We start from the raw sequence: 7,892 nt of genomic DNA on the forward strand, positions 1-7,892 counted from the left end.
ACAGTTAAAAGAGATGAAGAGTTTAAGGGTAAACCTAACCCCAACTTTGTTTTAAAAAAAAAACAAAAAACTAAGGGAGACCAGAGTTCGAAACCTCTTACCCTAAAGGAAAGCTGGTTATATGCCATCTCTGTGGGGTCTCTGGTCACATAAAGCCAGATTGTCTAAACCTGAAAAACTACCCAAGACCAGCACCCCCCAATACCATGATCAATTCTAATACAGCTATTCTGAACACACAGGCTGATCAAATAGGCCATCTTGAGTCCAAATGCAGTCACTGCAGTGAGCAGTCCCATTGGTTTCATTCTTAAGTCATAATCATTGGGTTGGTTATTATAGTGAGATAAAATCTGACAGTAATGACATTTTCTAATTGGCTGTGCTTTAACCTTCATGGCAAGAATAATACAAAGAGCAGGGCCATAAAACCCTTGCTGACATTATGAGGACTATTGCCTGGTATATGATTAAGTAGGGATTTTTCATTCCAAGGCAGAGGTTCAAACCAAAGCTTATAGCAGGCTGGGGGCCCGAGCAAATTCTCACGACTTCGTAAAATGGAATAATCTGGCAACACTACAGAATGCCTTAGGAATGGTGAGTTTCTGGTTAAAGAGCTGGACTGAGGTTCAGGAGATCTGGATTTCATCCCTGGCTAAGCCTCCCCAAACCTCATGTCGCCGGGTTAGGACAGGAAGTACCATATTTGGGGTCCCTGGAAAAATCTCCCTCTGCCAGGGGCATAGAGCTTTTCTGGTCTCGGGGTTGCAGTGGGAGGGGGAGGTGGAAGGAGAGAACAGGGGTTGGGGGCTCAGGGAAAGTGGTGGAATGGGGGCAGGGTCATGGGGGAAGGGGGGAACGGCGATGGGCAGTGGGTGGAATGGGGGTGGGGCTGCAGGGAAAGGCATGGGATGGGTTGGGGCCATGAGTGGGGCCCGTGGGTGGAAGGTGCAGAATGGGGGAGGGGCTCCAGGTTTGGAGCTCCAGCTAGGGCCCAAAGCTCTGCTGTGGTCCTGGCTGGGGCCAATCTCTCGGCTCCCCCAATCCCTCCCAGCCAGGGCACAGTGTGGGGGAGGGGAAGGCTGAGAACAGCGAGTGGGGGTGTGATCTCGGCCAGAAGAGGGGGGCAGGAGGCTAGCTTCCCCAAGGGAAAGCTTCACCCTCCACCCATGCTGGCTCTTAATTCTCTGATTTCTGGCTCTCATCCTATGTGTCCTGTGGCAAGTCACTTAGGGCCAGATTTGTAAAGGTATTTAGACACCTAATGGGATTTTCACTAATTAAGTTTTATCCCTGGAGAACTGGCTGCCTCAGGATTTTGGGGATGGAGTATAGACCCTTCATTTCTAAATCACCAGTGCCACCTTGCGATCAAATGTCATCACATTGCTACAGCCGCCCTGTGTGTCTTTGGGCACTGGGCCTCCATTCCTCATCTGTAAAATGGGCATAATAATATTTCCTTTAGCTCACAGATGTCTTATGTAGATAAATGCATTAAAGACAGTGAAGTGCTCATATACTATGGTAATGAATGCTCTATGGGTCCCTACATAGCTTGCAACTAGGCTTGTCAGAATTTGATATTTTCTTATTTTTATATAATTTTGATGAATAATCTCTATGCTTATTTTTAAGCCTATTTTAAAATTTTTATCGATTTTAAATTTTCAGTTGTGGAAAATTATGGGGGAGGGTCAGACAAAAGGGGTGGGTCACAAAATAGTTATTTCATGACCGTCGATGCTGAGATTCGAAAAGCTAAAGCCATATAACCATTAACACACTCATTGTTGACCTCACGTGTCAAAATATACAGATTAAATTTCCTTAAATCAAACTCGAAGTTCTCACGCAGCGTTTTCTTACTTTGCCCATCTGTACATTTTGACTGTTATTGAAGGAAATATTTTTCCATCAGTTTTTGTGTGTACGGTGAAATGGATATGTCCCGTTCAAAATCTAATCCTTCCAAGGCTACTTCCAACCCAGTGAGTCTCTGGTAACCTGTGTGAAATGAGCTGGAATGGAGCCGTCTGAGTCCAGTTGGACAAGTGCTGCCATACCAAAGGCCTGGAGGTCCATTGGTTCTTCTTGCCTTGCTCATTGACATCCATGGTATAGAGACCAAAGAGTGAACAGGGCATGGAGGCAGAAGTCCCATCTTGTCCACAGAGATGCCTTTCCTTTCCCCGTTCAAAGGGGCCATTCATTCTCCTGGGCACGTACTCTGACACCTTTCGCAAGAATGAAATTCACATAAAAGTGGATGACGATACAAACCATTAGCAGTACATTAAAATGACTATAATTTTCTTCTTTCTAGGTAGGAGTCCCAGCAGCCAGTGGAGATTTCTTCTGGGCTGGAAAAGGGAATTCATATTTTCATGAAGAAATATACCATTCTAAAGAAGACTCTTCAGAAATTCAAAGGTACTAAGGGGAAATCTAGGAGGTCAAACTGAGAAGGGGTCTGCGATCCAGATCCACAGAGGTACTTAGATTCATAGGTGCTGAAAAAAAATTAGTGGCAGCCAAACTCCCCCTTTTTCCCCCAGCACCTCGGCTCTGACATCAACTCCTCCCCTCTCCCTCCCAGTACCTCCCACCCACTGCAATCAGCTGTTCCACGGCATGCAGGAGGTGCTGGGAGGGAGGGGGAGGAGCAGCGATGGGGTGTGCTTGGGTGAGGGGGCGGGAAGAGGCAGGGCAGGGTTTGGGGGAAGGAGTGGAGTGGGGGCGGGGCATGGGGCTCAGCGGTGATTGAGCACCCTGCAGGACAATTGGAAGAAATGCGAGATTAGAATCAAAGGAGCAGTGTCACGTCCTCCAGTCTCACAGCCCCAAACTGGGCCTGGTCCTGCGTATGCGTAAATAGACAAGAGCGTAATCAACTATTATTAAATAAGAGAGGGAAACTAAACGAATCCAGCAGATGGAGTCAGGACGTCTAGGTCCAATTCCAGCCACTGATTGGACACATAATCTCTCTCTACTCTAGTTTTCCCTTCCTTTAAAGTGGGGGTGATAATAATAATTAGACTCTCTAGGGTGTCTGATGCATAACCTAATGATGTGTATTGAACTCCTTGGAGGAAAGTAGGACTGGAGTCCAGAACTTGATTTCTTTTAAATTTAATCTGGTTTACTTGAAATTCCTGATCTCTCTTCATCAGTCTCTCCCTGTCTCAGGGCTTGTCTGTGCTTGAAACTCTTCAGCGGCGCAGCTGTGGACACTACCTACGCTGACGTAAGGGCTTCTCCCTTCAACGTCGGTAATCCATGTCCCCAAGAGGTGGTTGCTAGGTTGATGGAAGAATTTTTCCTAATGCTGTCCACACTGGGAGTTAGGTTGGCTTAACTATGTCTGTCAGGGGTCTGGATCTTTCACACCCCTGATCGATCTAAGTTTTTAGAATAGACCAGGGCTAAATATATCTGTTGATTTCCCTCTGACTTTCATCAGAGCATTAAAGCATTGTTAGGATTATGAACAGCAGAAATCATCAAGGTTGATACAAGTTTAACAGCCTTTCCCTAAGTGCTCTAGAATTCCCGTGCTGACCTGGCCTGCCTGTCTGCTCACTCTTTGCACATCCTCCCCTCTTGAGTTGGAGAATGGGGATGGTGTGTGTGGGGGGAGGGGGGCATTGTGGGTAGGACGAATGTCCTCTTGTCATCTAGTGATGGCATCTGAAGGGATGGTAGGTGCGAGTGGAGATGGCACTTCTGTGTGTAATGCCAAGGTTACAGCGTTCACATCAAATACGTGAAATCCAAGAGCTGAAATTAGTCAGAGACAGTTTATACCCCTTTCCACAGGTTTAGTTTGATGCAGTTGCCTTCATGGTTAAATGTGCATGAGCTCCACCTTTGAGAAGACTTTCACCTAATTTTGTAAGGTGTTTCTTGTTTGAGCAGAAAACAGCCTAATGTTTCTATCTTTTAGAATTTGGGAAATTATTGCATTAACGCATCTTTAGAAGGCCTCGTATCTTTTCTCTCACAGAAAGATCAGAGCATCAGAACTCTCTTGACACATGATTTGTTTGGGGTTTTTTACTTCTGTCATTTGTTATTGATTGATCTAGAGGAGGTTGAGATCAAGGAGAACAGAACCACCAACCCCTCTCTCTATCTCAGCTTAGGAACCACTGTATTTATGGTTGTGCCCTACAAAGACACTTTCCCTGTGGGCCGGCGGTGATGGACCTGCAGGATTCCAGTGTGGGATGGTTGAAGGTCAAGGCCAGATGGGCACCTAACTTCCTTAGCTCCTTTACAAATCCCGAACAATGTTTCCAAGCCCATGAAGATTATGGGGCATGGGCAGAGGCTGCAGATACAGCTGTCATGAACTGTCTCCACAGTCGTGAGTTGCAAACATGGGACCTTCAGCACCAAAAGCAAAAACCTCTTTGACTGATGCTGGAGGAATAGTTCCAATCCGTGTCAGCTAGTAGCAGGCTGTTACAATCATTGCAACTGGCCAGCAGGAGGAGACATGAGCAAGTGTATGAAGCCACTGTTAATGGCTACATTTTCCCAACCAGTTGAAGCCCAGATGCTTCTGCCCTGAAATGGTCCAGAGTGAGAGCTGCTGGCCGCTGAAGTTAGGCTCTCTGAAAATAAATAACGAGGTCCCAGTCTAAGCAGTCAGGTGCTCACAGGTTAACGGCAGGGGGAACCTGAGGGATTATTTATTGATTTATTTGTGCTGTGGTAGCACTGAAGGGCCTTGCTCTATGCTTGAGGTTGGTAAACTACAGCCCACGGGCCACATCCAGCCTGTGGGACCGTCCTGCCCAGCCCTTGAGCCCCCGACCCCTCCCCTGCTCTCCCCATTCCCCGCAGCCTCAGCTCGCTGCGCTGCCAGTGCTCTGGGCAGTGGAGCTGTGAGCTCCTGCCGGCGGCAGGGCTGGCTCTGGCCAGGCAGCGCGGCCGCCAGTCCTGCTGCTCTGAGCGGCATGGTAAGGGGGCAGGGAGTGGGGGGAGAAGTCAGGGGACAGGGAGCAGGGAGCGGTTATGGAGCCGGCTCCAAGCACCAGCACAGCAAGGAGGTGCTTGGGGCAGCCAACGGAAAGGGGCGGCACGTCCAGCTCTTCAGCAGCAATTCGGAGGCGGGTCCCTCAGTCCCTCTCAGAGGGAAGGACCCGCCGCTGAATTGCCACCACTGAAGTGGCACTGATCGCAGTTTTTTTGTTTTGTTTTTTCACCGCTTGGAGTGGCAAAAACGCTGGAGCCAGCCCTGGGCGGTTGGATGGGGTGGAGGTTCTGAGAGGGGCTGTCAGGGGATGGGGGACAGTTGGATAGGCGTGGGAGTCCCAGGGGGCCTGTCAGGGGGCCAGGGTGTGGATAGGGGTTGGGGCAGTCAAGGGACAGGGAGCAGGGGGGCGTTGGATAGGGGGTAGGATCCTGGGGGGTGGTTAGGGGTGGGGGGTCCCAGGAGGAGGCAGTCAGGGGACAAGGAGCGGGGGGGGTTGCATGGGTCGGAGGTTCTGAGGGGGCAGTCAGGGTGGGAAGTGGGAGGGGTTGGATAGGAGGTGGGGGCAAGGCTGTTTGGCGAGGCACAGCCTCGCCTACCCAGCCCTCCGTACTGTTTTGGAACCCTGATGTGGCCCTCGGGCCAAAAAGTTTGCCCACCCCTGCTCTATGCTAAATGGCCTTGCTGTTCCAGGTGTTAAGCTGAAACTACAGAACCTGAACCACCAAAAAAGAAAATCACCTTCTGCAGGTGGCGTCTGACTCAGATGATGAAAATGAACATGCATTGGTCTGCACTGCTTTGGATCATTATCGAGCAGAACCAGGGAGGGCTGGGGGTGGCAGAAGGGGAACTGGCTTTTGTGGGCTGAAGGAGGCTGGAGGAGGGGTTGCTAGAGGCAGATGGGGAGCACACAGGTCCCTGCCATGAACATCTAAGGCATAGGAGGGGGACAGCACACTGAAGTTTTGCCTATGGCAGTAGATTGGCTTGTGCAGATGCTGCCTGTAGGTGCCAATCATAGGGCATCCCGTCACTGCCACTGGGGTGTAGGATTCAAGTGCACGTAGACACACCATGGTAGCATTAATCTACCTACCTTGGATACCAATAGCAGTGAAGCTGCGGCAGCATACACTTCAGTGAGGGCTAGCCACCCAAATAATTACAGGGTCCCAGGCGGGCTCATACAGCCCGTACTGAGGCCCATGTTGCCAAGGCTTCATTGTTATCAGTACGTGAACTAGCTAGATTAAAGCTGTTTATTGGCACATTCTGCAATCACACACTCCAGCTGCAGTATAGACATGCCCACAAATGAGTGGCATATAGTGCTGGGGGTGAGAGCCTCACTCCGTAACTTCCCTGAGACAAGGAATATGTCTCAGGCCACGTCTACACTAGGAGCACTTTGCCAGTGTACATATACCAGTATACTATAGAATACTCATTACTGGCAGAGAGTTCCTAGTGTGGACACAGCTTATACCAGCAAAACTTTTGCCGATACGGCTTATTTCCCCTTCCTCACCCCTGACCTCCAACACATGAACACACAAAAACAAAATAAGCTATACCAGCAAAAGCACAATTTTGCCAGTATACATGTGTCTACATTAGAGTCTTCTGCTGGTACAGCTACGTCAGTCACAAGTCATATCTCACCACGCATCTGACTGACATACCTATGCTGGAAGAATTTTGTAGTGTAGACCTGGCCTCAAGTCTAGGGGCTGCAGGGACTGGGAGGCCGCTTCCCAGGAGCCATGGAAAGCGCCACTGGGACCCCATACCCTCTCCCACACCCAAAGCCCCTGCCCCAGCTCGGAGTCCTCTCCCGCATCCAAACTCCCTCCCGGAGCCCGCACACACCCCAATTCTGCCACAGCCCTCTCCTGCACCCCAACACCACATCCACAGCCCCACCCCAGAGCCCACACCCCCAGCCAGAGTTCTCACCCCCCATACCCCAACCTCCTGCTCCAGCCCAGAGCCCCCTCCTGCACCCAAACTCCCTCCCATAGCCCACACCCTGAACCCCCTTGTACCTCAACCCCCTGCCCCAGCCCAGAGCCTGCAGCTCACAACTAAACTCCCTCCCAGAACCCGCATCCCAACCCCCTGTCCCAGCCTCGTGAAAATGAGTGTGGGTGGGGGAGAACAAGTGACGGAGGCAGGGGGTATGGAGTGAGTGGGGGCGTGGCCTTGGAGAAGGGATGGACAAGGGTGTTTGGGTTTGGGCAATTAGATGGTTAGCAACCCTAGTCATTGCACAGGGAGCTGGTCCCCGTCCGCCCAACCCCCATGCAGCCAGACTCAAAGAAAGGGTGCCAAAATAGAAGTTCTCCCAGGGAGCCATTTCCCCTAAGGACGGGCCTGAGGGAAAGTTACAGGCAGACAAGCTTTCTCCTGAGGTGGTGAATCTCAAGGATTTCTCTCTAAGGCAAAACTTCAGTGTGCTGTCCCCCTCCCTCTGTTGAATATTTGGGACACATAATCGATTCTGCAGGTCTTCATAAGGCCCCTGCAAAAGTTAAAGCTATTGTGGAGGCTCCCCCACCACGAAATGTAAGCCAGCTGCGCTCGTTTCTAGGACTACTGAACTATTATGGAAAGTTCATCTCACAGTTAGCCACACTGCTAAAACCACTTCACGAGCTCCTTGGGCAGAACAAGGCCTGGAAGTGGACTGAAGCCTGTGATGTTGCATTTAACAAAGCTAAGGATGCATTGTTAAATTCTGAAGTTCTAACGCACTTTGATCCATCCTTACCCCTGCAATTGGCCTGCGATGCCTCCCCTTATGGAGTGGGAGCAGTCGTGTCACACATTATGCCTTCGGGAGAAGAGAGACCTATTGCTTTTGCTTCACGCACTCTAAGCAAAGCAGAAACTAACTACGCCC

The sequence above is a fragment of the Mauremys mutica genome, chromosome 12, assembly GCF_020497125.1.
Source record: "Mauremys mutica isolate MM-2020 ecotype Southern chromosome 12, ASM2049712v1, whole genome shotgun sequence".
In the NCBI taxonomy this organism is placed as follows: Eukaryota; Metazoa; Chordata; order Testudines; family Geoemydidae; genus Mauremys; species Mauremys mutica.